Source organism: Piliocolobus tephrosceles, chromosome 4 (genome assembly GCF_002776525.5).
Source record: "Piliocolobus tephrosceles isolate RC106 chromosome 4, ASM277652v3, whole genome shotgun sequence".
In the NCBI taxonomy this organism is placed as follows: domain Eukaryota; kingdom Metazoa; phylum Chordata; class Mammalia; order Primates; family Cercopithecidae; genus Piliocolobus; species Piliocolobus tephrosceles.
Window position 1 is genome coordinate 74197714 of NC_045437.1, and position 12988 is coordinate 74210701.

Genomic DNA, 12988 nt, shown 5'->3' on the forward strand with positions numbered 1-12988 from the left:
AGGAAGGAAGGAAGGAAGGAAGGAAGGAAGGAAGGAAGGAAGGAAGGAAGGGAAAATTCAAACTTCTATATTCCAACAAAGTTGTATAAAACCTGTTTCACATTTACGGTATACAGGCTTCAACTAATGAAGGCGGTATTTTGATGACTAAAAGGAGAATGTCTGGTTTCAAATTGGCAGACGAAATGGGAGCCAAAGCCCTGGAAAAAGAAATTGTTCTGAAACCCCTACCAGTACAAAATCTGAGGCTACTGCTATACCATAAACTTTACAAAGATCTTGGTGATTCGCTAAGTTATTACGTTAAATTTGAGGGATGCATAATCTCAAGCCAATACACATAAATGAGACTTTTAATAATTAAAGCTGTCTACACTCTATTACCCAGAAGTACTATTTTTAAGATTGTTCTTATAAGAAAAAATAAAGTGGCAAAAAGTCATGTCAACAAAGTTCATAACAGTAGTCTTTATAACAAAAAAAAAATGGAACTAACTTTAATAACTAAAAGAAGAAGAAAAATATTTATCAATGCAACAGAATATAATGCAATTATTACAACCCTCGGCCTCTACTCTTAGGGTACTCTGATTTTACAATGAAATAGCAACTCATAGAATTCTTGCAAGGAGTATCTCATATATCATGATCGAAAATTGTGCAAAAATGGTAAAGAGGCAATAATAATATTAATGTTACCATTTGGTTTAACATGTGCTTTTTGTTTAACATTTTACTTTCCTCCCCTCCCGTTATCTATATGAGAAAGATAATTTTCTTTAATTATACGACCTTTGTTCATTTTGTGCTAAAGTATCTATCTTAGGTACAAGGAATGATTTCAAGTCATTGTGATTACTAAGGAGGATGACTATAACCTTCACTTTAATTACCTTCAAAAGAAAAATGAGCTTCCATTTCTATAAGTATGGTGGACTAGATGTCTTCCTAACCACGAACTGAAAACATTAAAATGCTAGATAAAATACTAAAACTTCTTTTTTTATGGTAAAAATATATACATATATTTAGAATTAGCCAGCTGGACTCAGTTTAGATAATCCCAATTATGTTGGCAACATCCAAAGCAGCATAATCAGGAGCCAGTTGAACATATGCCTTCTTCTCTCCATCAGGCCAAATCAGGATGTTGACCTTGGCCACATCAATGTCATAGAGATTCTTAACAGCCTGTTTGATCTGGTGCGTGCTGGCTTTAACACCTACAGTGAACACAAATGTGTTTTTGTCTTCTATCTTCTTCATGGCAGACTCAGTGGTCAGTGGAAACTTCATGATAGCATAGTGGTCAAGCTTGTTTCTCCTGGGAGTGCTCTTCCGAGGATATCTGGGCTGCCTCTGGAGTCACAGTGTTTTGGGCCGCCGGAAGGTGGGTAACGTGCAGATCTTCTCTTCTTTTGTGGCTGTGGAAACCTTTCAACACTGCCTTCTTGGCCTTCAAAGCCATCGCTTTGGCTTCAGTTTTAGGAGGGTCGGGAGCTTCCTTCTTTGCTTTCAGCACCATCTCGTGAAAAGGGCTAAAACTTCCTTCTTAAATGCAACAAGAGCCAAGCAAGCAAGACACTAAGGAATATTCAGAAGTCAAAAACTAAGTGACTTTGGAAACCCAGAAAGGTACATACCATACTGAAACCTGCTTTTTTCTTGAGGTTATATATCTAACTAAATGACCTTGACCTTAGATTTCCACAGCCTCCCAGGGATTGGGAGGGAGGAAAAAAAGACCAACGTCTTCTCAAGTTAGAAAGCATAAGTGGGCCGGGCGCGGTGGCTCAAGCCTGTAATCCCAGCACTTTGGGAGGCCGAGATGGGTGGATCATGAGGTCAGGAGATCGAGACCATCCTGGCTAACACAGTGAAACCCCGTCTCTACTAAAAAATACAAAAAACTAGCCGGGCGAGGTGGCGGGCGCCTGTAGTCCCAGCTACTCCGGAGGCTGAGGCAGGAGAATGGCATAAATCCGGGAGGCAGAGCTTGCAGTGAGCTGAGATCCGGCCACTGCACTCCAGCCTGGGTGACAGAGTGAGACTCCGTCGCAAAAAAAAAAAAAAAAAAGAAAGCATAAGTGATTCTTCCAATAAAAATGGGACGACAAAATGCTACACCTTCTAAGTAATAGTATACTAAAAGTAATCACAACCTTCTTCCCCCAAACCCCTAAAGAGAACTTCAGGGAAATGGGTCTGACCTTAGTGTTGAATAGAAAGTGGGAAAAAGTCCTAAGTATTAATAACCACAACAGCTTTCTCCCTGTCTGCATCCTAACTTCACACTACATAGGTGGTATAAGAAACCTCAAGTCAGGAATTTAGTTCTCAGACACATAATAGAATCAAACATAAATCTCTGCAGTAACTAACCTTCAAGTCAGGCCTTAAAGAATTCTCACTGTTCTAAGAAATAACAATTCACTATCATGAAAATTCACAAAATACACAGGAAAACAAGGTACTATGAGTAAGAACCAGCAGAAACAACAAGAACAAAATCAAATATATGAAAACTTTAGACACTAAAGCACCAATCATAGAATATAAAATAAATATGTTAATGTCTTCAGTGAACCAAAAGAATTAAAACATGAGTCAAAAAAGGAAAAAATAAACTATAAGAAGACAAAGAACATTATATATTGACTCTGCTAACAGAAAATAATTATTAATCTAGAATTATCCAAGAAAAATATCTTTAGAGACCAAGGGGAAAATTAATATAATTCAGTGGAGGGAAAGGAAATTGAGAAAGTTTACTACCAACAAATTCTCATTAAAGAAAATTCTACGTATGCACTTCAGGCAGAAGGAAAGTAATCTCAGGTGGAAAGTCTGACATGCAAAGAAAATTGTAGATATATCATCAGAGTGAACGGACAACCTACAAAATGGTAGAAAATTTTTGCAATCTATCCATCTGACAAAGGTCTAATAGGCAGAGTCTACAAGGAACTTAAACAAATTTACAAGAAAAAAACAACCCCATTATAAAGTAGGCAAGGGACATGACAGACACTTCTCAAAAGAAGACATACATTCAGTCAACAAACATATGCATAAAAGCTCAACATCACTGATCATTAGAGAAATGCAAATCAAAACCATGATGAGATACCATCTCATGTCAGTCATAATGGCTATTATTAAAAAGTTAAAAAACAACAGATACTGCCAAGGGGATGGAGAAAAAGGAATATATATATATATTTTTTGAGATGGAGTCTTGCTCTGTTGCCTAGGCTAGAGTGTAGTGGCATGATCTCGGCTCACTGCAATCTCTGCCTCCCGGGTTCAAACAATTCTCCTGTCTCAGCCTCCCATGTAGCTGGGATTACAGGTGTCCACCACCATGGGCTGTCTGGTCAAGGACATGAAGATGAAATCCCTGGGGAGCTATGCCTTCTCCCTGCCCATCAAGGACTCTGAGATCATTGACTTTTTCCTGGAGGCCTCTCTCAAGGATGAGGTTTTGAAGGTTATGCCAGTGCAGAAGCAGACCCATGCTGGCCAGAGCACCAGGTTCAAAGCGTTTGTTGCCATCAGGGACTACAGTGGCCACGATGGTCTGGGTGTTAAGTGCTCCAAGAAGGTGGCCACAGCCATCCTTGGGGCTGTGATCCTGGCCAAGTACTCCATTGTCCCTGTGCACATAGGCTACTAGGGGAACAAGATTGGAAAGCCCCATGCCATCCCTTGCAAGGTGACAGGCTGCTGTGGCTCTGTGCTGGTGACTTTATCCTTGTGCCCTGGGGCACTGGCATCATCTCGGCCCCTGTGCCCAAGAAGCTGCTGCTGATGCCTGGTATTGATGACTACTACACCTCAGCCAGGGGCTGCATTGCCACCCTGGGCAACTTAGGCAAGGCCACCTTTGATGCCATCTCAGACTTAAAGCTACTTGATCCCTGACCTCTAGAAGGAGACTGTATTCACCAAGTCTCCCTATAAGGAATTCACTGACCACCTCGTCAAGACCCACGCTAGAGTCTCCGTGCAGAGGACCCAAACTCCAGCTATGGCTACAACATAGGGTTTTTATATAAGAAAAATAAAGTGAATAAAGCCTGAAAAAAAAAAAAAAGATAAATCAAACAAAAAGCTGGTTCTTTGAAATGATGAATAAAATTGACAGACCATTAGCAAGATTAACCAAGAAAAGAAGAGAGAAAATCCAAATTAGCTCAGTAAGAAATGAAATAGGAGATATTACAACTGACGCCACAGAAATGCAAAAGATGACTCAAGACTACTATGAACACTTTTACACACATAAACTAGAAAACCTAGAAAAGATGGATAAATTCTTAGAAAGATACAACCCTCTTAGCTTAATTTAAATCAGGAAGAATTAGATACACTGAACAGACCAATAACAAGCAGTGAGATTGAAATGGTAATTTTAAAATTACCAACAAAAAAAAGTCCAGGACCAGATGGATTCACAGCAAAATTCTACCAGATGTTCAAAGAAGATTTGGTACCAATCATATTGACACTATTCCACAAGATAAAGAAAGAGGGATCTCTCCCTAAATCATTCTATGAAGCCAGTATCACCCTAATACCAAAACCAGAAATGGACATAAACAAAAGTGAAAACTACAGACCAGTAGCCCTGATGCACATAGATGCTAAAATACTAGCTAACCGAATCCAACAACATATCAAAAAGATAATCCACCATGATCAAGTGGGTTTCATACCAATGATGCAGGGATGGTTTAACATACACAAGTCAATAAATGTGATACACCACATAAACAGAATTAAAATCAAAAATCACATGATCATCTCAATAGATGCAGAAAAAGTATTCAACAAAATCAGCATCTCTTTATGATTAAAACTCTCAGCAAAATCGGCATACAAGGATCATACTCAATATAATAAAAGTCATCTATGACAGACCCATAGCCAACATAATATTGAATGGGCAAAAGTTGAAAGCATTCCCTCTGAGAACTGGAACAAGACAGGGAAGCCCACTCTCACTACTCTTCTTCATCATAGTACTGGAAGTCCTAGCCAGAGTAATCAGACAAGAGAAAAAAATAAAGGGCATCCAAATCAGTAAAGAGGAAGTCAAGCTATCGCTGTTTGCTGATGATATGACCGTTTATGTAGAAAACCCTAAAGACTTCTCCAGAAAGCTCCTAGAACTGATAAAAGGATTCAGCAAGGTTTCCAGATACAAATTACTATACACAAATCTTCTATACACCAATGGTGACCAAGCTGAGAATCAAATCAAGAACTCAACCCCTTTTGCAATAGCTGAAAAAAAGGGGGAAAAAAAACCCACTTAGGAATATACCTAATCAGGGAGGTGAAAGGTCTCTACAAGGAAAACTACAAAACACTGCTGAAAGAAATCATAGATGCCACAAACAAATGGAAACACATTCCATGCTCATGGATGGGTAGAATCAATACTACGAAAATGACCATACTGCCAAAAGCAATCTACAAATTCAGTGCAATTCCCATAAAAATACCACCACCATTCCTCACAGAATTAGAAAAAACAATCCTAAAATTCATTTGGAACCAAAAGAGAGCCCTCATAGCCAAAGCAAGGCTAAACAAAAGGAACAAATCTGGAGGCATCACATTACCTGATTTCAAACTATACTATAAGTCCATAGTCACCAAAACAGCATGGTACTGGTATAAAAATAGGCACATAGACCAATGGAACAGGATAGAGAACCTAGAAATAAACCCAAATACTTACAGCCAACTGATCTTCGACAAAGCAAACAAAAACACGAAGTGGGGAAAGGACACCCTTTTCAACAAATGATGCTGGGATAATTGATTAGCTACATGTAGGAGAATGAAACTGGATCCTCATCTCACCTTATACAAAAATCAACTCAAGATGTATTAAGAACTTAAATCTAAGACCTGAAACTATAAAAATTCTAGAAGATAACATTGGAAAAACTCTTCTAGATATTGGCTCAGCCAAGGATTTCATGACCAAGAACCCAAAAGCAAATACAATAAAAACAAAGATAAATAGTTGGGACTTAATTGAACTAAAGCACTTTTGCACAGCAAAAGGAACAGTCGGCAGAGTAAATAGACAACCCACAGAGTGGGAAGAAATCTTCACAATCTATATATCTGACAAAGGACTAATATCCAGAATCTACAATGAATTCAACAAATCAGTAAGAAAAAAACAATCTCATCAAATAGTGAGCTAAGGACATGAATAGACAATCCTCAAAAGAAGATACACAAATGGCCAACAAACATATGAAAAAATGCTTGACATCACTAATGATCAGGGAGATGCAAATCAAAACCACAATGTGATATCGTCTTACTCCTGCTAGAATGGCCATAATAAAAAAATCAAAAAATAGTAGATGTTGGTGTGGATGTGGTGAACAGGGAACATTTCTACGCCACTGGTGGGAATGTAAACTAGTACAACCACTATGGAAAACAGTGTGGAAATTCCTTAAAGAACTAAAAGTAGAACTACCATTTGATCCAGCAATTCTGCTACTGGATGTCTATCCAGAGGAAAAGAAGTCATCATATGGGGAACATACTTGCACACATGTTTATAGCAGCACAATTCACAATTGCAAAATTGTGGAACCAACCCAAATGCCCATCAATCAATGAGTGGATAAAAACAAAAAATGTGGTATATGTATATATATGATGGAATACTACTAAGCCATAAAAAGGAATGAATTAATGGCATTTGCAGTGACATGGATGAGATTGGAGGCTATTATTCTAAGTGAAGTAACGCAGGAATGGAAAACCAAACATTGTATGTTCTCGTTTATAGCGGGAGCTAAGCTATGAGGATGCAAAGGCATAAGAATGACACAATGGACTTTGGGGACTCGGGGAAAGGGGGGAAAGGAAGTGAGGGATAAAAGACTACAAATAGGGTGGGGTGTATACTGCTCAGGTGATCGGTGCACCAAAATCTCACAAATCACCACTAAGGAACTTATTCATGTAACAAATATTACCTGTTCTCCAATAACCAATGGAAATTAAAAATAAAAATAAAAAGAATAAGCCAAATTATCTTTCTTCACTGATGATATGATTGTATACCTAGAAAACCCTAAAGACTCTACCAAAAGGCTCCTAAAACTGATAAATGACCTCTGTAAAGTTTCAGGATACAAAATCAATGTACAAAAATCAATAGTATTTCTATACAACAATAGCATTCAAGCTGAGAGCCAAATCAAGAATGTAATTCCATTTTACAATAGCCCCTCCAAAACAAACAAACAAACAAACAAACACCACAAACAAACCTAGGGACCGGGTATGGTGGCTCACGCCTGTAATTCCAGCACGTTGGGAGGCCAAGACGGGCGGATCATGACGTCAGGAAATCGAGACCATCCTGACTAACACAGTGAAACCCCGTCTTTACTAAAAATACAAAAAATTAGCCGGGCGTGGTGGTGGGCGCCTGTAGTCCCAGCTACTGGGGAGGCTGAGGCAGGAGAATGGGTGAACCCAGGAGTCAGGGCTTGCAGTGAGGCCAGATCGTGCCACTGCACTCCAGCCTGGGTGACAGGGCGAGACTCCGTCTCAAAAAAAAAAAGAAAAAAAAAAACCCTAGGTACACATCCAGTTAAGGAGGTGAAAGATCCCTATGAGGAGAACTACAAAATGCTGCTGAAAGAAATCATAGATGACATGAACAAATGAAAAAACATTCTATGCTCATGGATTGGAAGAATCAATATTATTAAAATGGACATAGCCCAAAGCAATCTACAAATTCAACACTATTCCTGTCAAGCTACCAATGTCATTTTTCACAGAATTAGAAAAAACTTCTGAAATTAAATAGCCATAGCAATCCTAAGCAAAAAGAGCAAAGCAGGAGGCATCAAATTACCCAACTTCAAATTATTCTAATAAGGCTACAGTAACCAAACAGCATGGTACTGGTACAAAAACAGACACATAGACCAATGAAACAGAATAGAAAACCCAGAAAAAAAGCTGCACACCTGAAACCATCTGATATTCAAGAAAGTTGACAAAAATAAACAATGGATAAAGGACTATATTCAACAAATGGTGCTGAGACAGCTGGCTATCCATCACCAGAAGGAAACAAAAGGACCTCGACATTTCACCATATCCAAAAATTAACTCAAGGTGGATTAAAGACTTAAATCTAAGACCTCTAATTACAAGAATCCTCAAAGAAAATCTAAGAAATACCATTCTGGACATCGGCCTTGGGAAAGAATTTGTGACTAAATTCTCAAAAGTAATTGGAGCATGAACAAAAATTGACAGGTGTGATCTAGTTAAACTAAATAGTTTCTGCACAGCAAAAGAAATGATCAACAGATTTAACAGACAACCTACAAAATGGGAGAAAATATTTGCAAACTATTCATCCAACAAAGGTCTAATATCCAGAATTTATAAGTAACTTAAACAATTCAACCAGCAAAAAAACAAACATTACCTTTAAAAGATAGGCAAAAGACATGAATGGACACTTCCCAAAAGAAGATTAAAAAGTGGCCAACAAACATATGGGAAAATGCTCAACAGAGAAATGCAAATCAAATCCATTACGAGATACCATCTGACACTAGTCAAAATGGCTATTATTAAAAAGTCAAAAATTAACAGATGCTGGCAAGGCTGTGGAGAAAAGAGAATGCTTATACACAGTTGGTGGGAATGTAAATTAGTTTAGTCACTGTGGAAAGCAGTTTGGAGATTTCACATAAAACTGAAAACAGAACTGCCATTTGACCCAGAAATCCCATTATTGGATTATATAACCAAAGACAAATAAATCATTCTACCAAAAAGACACATGTACTCATATGTTCATCACAGCACTATTCACAATAGCAAAGACATGGAATCAATCTAGATGCCCATCAATGTTGGATTGAATAAAGAAAATGTAGTACATGTATACCATGGAATACCATGCAGCCATAAAAAAGAATAAAGTCATGTCCTTTGCAGAAACATTGATGTAGCTGGAGGCCATTATCCTAAGCAAATTAATGTAAGAAAAGAAAACCAAATACCACAGGTTCTTACTTACTTATAAGTGGGAGCTAAGCACTGGGTACACATGACATAAAAACAGGAACAATAGACACTGGGGCCTCCTAGAGGAAGGAGAGAGAGAGGGCAGCAAGGGCTAAAAGCTTCCTGTTGAGTACAATGCTCACTACCTGGGTGACAGGATTATTTGCACCCCAAGCCTCAGCATCATACTATGTACTCACATAACAATTCTGCACAGTACCCTGTGAATTGAGAATAAAATTTGAAATTATAAAATAAAATTTCAGAAAGAAAGAATAAAATAAAATGTCCTAAGGATTTTATATGTTTAAGAAGGGGGCAAACATATTAATTAATGTTAAATTTTGATAAATGATATTCGAAAGCTAATTTTAGAATGATTAACAAAGTGAAAATAATATAGCATAAAATTTCCTTACTAGCTGGATGTGGTGGCTCATGCCTATAATCTCAGTACTTTGGGAGGCTGAGGCAGGACGATCACCTGAGGTCAGGAGTTTGAGGTCAGTCAGCCAACATGGCGAAATCCTGTCACTACTACAAACACAAGAATTAGCCTAGTGTGGTGGTGCTCACCTGTAACCCCAGTTACTTGGGAGGCTGAGGCATGAGAATCACTTGAACCCAGGAGGCAGAGGCTGAAGTGAGCTGAGATCACACCACTGTACTCCAGCCTGGGTGACAGAGTGAGACTCTGCCTCAAAAAATAAAAAAATAAAGGTGGGCGTGGTGGCTCACGCCTGTAGTCCCAGCACTTTGTGAGGCCGAGGTGGGTGGACCACCTGAGGTCAGGAGTTTGAGACCAGCCTGGCCAACATGGTGAAACCCCTTCTCTACTAAAAATACAAAAGTTAGCTGGGCGTGGTGGCATGAGCCTGTAATCCCAGCTACTCGGGAGGCTGGAGGCATGAGAATTGCTTGAACTGGGGAGGCAGAGGTTGCAGTGAGCTGAGATCATGCCACTGCACTCCAGCCTGGGCAACAGAGCAAGACTCTGTCTCAAAAAATATGATAAAATAAAATCTCCTAACTAGCAGGGAAAAAAATTGAATGAGAAAAATAAATGCAATTGATGCAGGGGAGGACAAGAAAGACCATAGAAAAGGTAGGGCAAATACAAACCACTAAATAAAATTGTCAAAATCAATCTAAGTATGTTAGTAATTTAAATAAATATAAAGACACATAAAAATCAATTACAGTAACAGTGAACATGCAGAGACTGACATTAAAAACACAGGGCAATTTACAATCACTCCAAGGAAAATGAAATACTTATGCATTTACTTAACATGCTCTAGATCTATATACTACAAATTACAAAATGCTGATTTTGTGAAAGTCAAAGAAGGCTTAAATAAATGAAGAGATATATCATGTTTATGAACTGGAAGATTCAGTTTAGTAAAACTGCCAATTCTCCCCAAATTTGTCTATAGTTTAGTGTAATTCCTATCAAAATCTTAGAAATATTTTTTTCATAGACCTAGGCAAGCTTATGCTAAAATATATATGAAAAGGCACAGGCCCTGAGTAGCTAAAGCAATCTTGACAAAGAAGAAAGACAAAGAAATGGGAGAAACTACTCTACCCATATGAAACCCGGCTGTATAATTACTGTAATCAAGAGAGTGTGGTGTGGGCAGAGGGGTAGACACATGAATCAACGGAGCAGCACAGGAGACCCAGAAATAGATTCACACAGTCTGCTACACTGACTTTTGACAAAGGCGCAAAACCAATTTAAAGGAGGAGGAATAACCTTTTCAACAAATGATGCTGGAACAATTGCATATCCACATGCGGGGGAAAAAAAAGCCCTAGACCTAAATTTCATGCTTTATATTTTAAAAATGAGCTCAAATTGGATCACAGACTTAAATGTAAAATATAAACCTATAAGACTTTCAGCAAAACACATAACAGAAAGTTGTCAGGTTCTGGGGCTGAGCCAGTATTTGTCAGACTTGACACCAACAGCAGCGTGATCCATAAAAAAGAAAAACTGATGAATTAGACCTCACTGAAATTAGAAACGTTTGTTCTGTGAAAGCTACACAAAGAGGATGAAAAGGAAAACTACACACCAGGAGAAAATATTTGCAAGTCATATGCCTTAGTCCTTTTGTACTGCTATAACAAAATACCTCAAACTGGGTAATTTATAAAGAACAGACATTTATTTTTCGCAGTTCTGGAAGATGGGAATTCCAAGATTTAATCACCAGTATTTGGTATCTGGTGAGGTGCCCATCTCCACTTTCAACCAAGATGGAGCCCTGTTGCTGCATCCTCCTGAGGGGACATATGCTATGTCCTCAAATAGCTGAAGGGATGTAAAGGGCAAAAAGGGCCTAAGCTAGTTCCCTCCAGCTAGGCACTAATTCATTCATGAGAGGAGAGTCCCCCTGACTTAATCACTTCCCAAAAAGACCCCACCTCTTAATACCATCATAATGGGGATTAAGTTTCAACACATGAATTTTGGAGGGAATGCCATCTTTCAAATCATAGCACCAAATATCTAGCAAAGAACTTACATATTTTAAATTCTAGAATATGTAAAGAACTCTCAGAACTCAACAGTAAAAAAATAATCTATTAAATGAACAAAATACATAAACATTTTACCAAAGAGGATAAAAATAAGCACATGAAAAAGTATTCAATATCATAAGCCATTAGGAAACTTTAAATTAAAACTACAATGAGATACTCCTATGACTAAGATTTTAAAAAATAACACCACCAAATGCTGGCAAGGATGCAGAGAAACTGGCTCACTCATACATAACTGGTGGGAATGTAAAATGGTAAGCCACTCTGAAAAAGAGTTTAACAGTTGTTTAAAATGTTAAACTTGCAACTACCATACAACCCAATAACTGCACTCCTGGACATTTATGCCACAGGAATGAAAGTTATTTTAACATAAAAACCCAAATATTAAGGGTTATAGCAGCTTTATTTGTTATTGTTAAAAACTGGAAGTCAACAGATGAATGGTTAAAGAAATTGTGATATATGCACAGCATGGAATTCTACTAAGCAATAAAAATGAATATCTGTTGATACATATGACTTGGATGTCTCTAGAGAATTCTGTTGAGTACAATAATATAGTATGTAACTTTATAATCCTAAAAAGTTACACACTACATTATTCCATGCAAATAAAATTTTGGGAGTGCCAAATTTTAGAAATGGAGGACCGATTAGTGGTTGCCAGAACAAGACCCTGTTTCAAAAAAAAAAAAAAATACAAGTGTATAGAACTTAACACACATACTCGTACAATTCAAATTGGAAAAATCTAAATAACATCAGTGAATTGTATTAATTTTCTGGTTGTAATATTATGCTATTATTTTGAAAAAGATTACCATTGGAGGAAACTGGGCAAAGTATACAAAGGATCTTTCTGCGTTGTATCTTAAACTGCATATTAATCTACAATTATCTTTTATTTATTTAATTAATTTATTTATTAAGACAGGGTCTCACTTTGTCACACAGGCTGAAGGGCAGTGGTACGATCATGGCTCACTGCAGCCTCAACTTCCTTGGCTCAAGTGAGCCTCCCACCTCAGTCTCCCAAGAAGCTGGGACTACAGGTGCACACCACCACATCCAGCTAATTGTTTTGGTTTTTAGCAGAGGCAAGGTCTCACTATGTTGTCCAGGCTGGTCCTGAACTCCTGAGCTCAAGAGATCCTCCTGCCTCAGCCTCCCAAAGTGCTGGGATTATGGGCATGAGTCACCCCGCCTACCCATAATTATCTTTAAAAAAGATATTAATTACAACAGCATCCAAAAATATAAAGTGCCTAGAAATGAATCTAACAAACAATGGGTAAGATCCTTATGAAGAAATTATAAATTTTTTTTGAAAGAGATAAAAAGA

General features: G+C 37.9%; 2 pseudogenes; one reads left to right on the top strand and one right to left on the bottom strand.

The window, feature by feature from the left end:
• Nucleotides 1-1053: 1053 nt before the first annotated feature.
• On the bottom strand, nt 1054-1525 carry LOC111544417 (annotated as a pseudogene).
• A 1839-nt stretch (nt 1526-3364) lies between these two features.
• LOC111544418 lies at nt 3365-3676 on the top strand (annotated as a pseudogene).
• Nucleotides 3677-12988: the final 9312 nt, after the last annotated feature.